Source organism: Solanum pennellii, chromosome 4 (genome assembly GCF_001406875.1).
Source record: "Solanum pennellii chromosome 4, SPENNV200".
Taxonomy (NCBI): domain Eukaryota; kingdom Viridiplantae; phylum Streptophyta; class Magnoliopsida; order Solanales; family Solanaceae; genus Solanum; species Solanum pennellii.
Window position 1 is genome coordinate 63,299,599 of NC_028640.1, and position 475 is coordinate 63,300,073.

A 475-nucleotide genomic window follows, 5' to 3' on the forward strand; every position below is an offset into this window, starting at 1 on the left:
AAGATCTAGGTTTTCTGGCTCTTGATACCATGAAGGAATATTGATTGTATTCAAGTGTTAAGGGAATACATGGGAGATATATATAGGAGATATAGGAAGGAGTACTAATCCTAATAGGACTAGGATTAGTACACAGTAAATACTAATATTATTTTATACTATTTATTTAATACTATCTGTTATTAAGAAGTTGAAACTATAGCGTTTCTACAATCAAGATATTATAGATCATTTTGTGCTACAATTGTATCAATGACGTGTCCAATTTTCATCTTAGATTGCGAACAAAACTTTTTATACTTATAAGAACCGATAATTTAATCCTCTGTGTATAAGCTAAAACGCTATATACTAAATCATCTACTATATATAAGTAAATAGACACCATAAACGAGTATATGATGTATTAAATTTTTATTATAACTGAACAAGTAATTATTCCATAATAACTATTATACATACATATATATATATA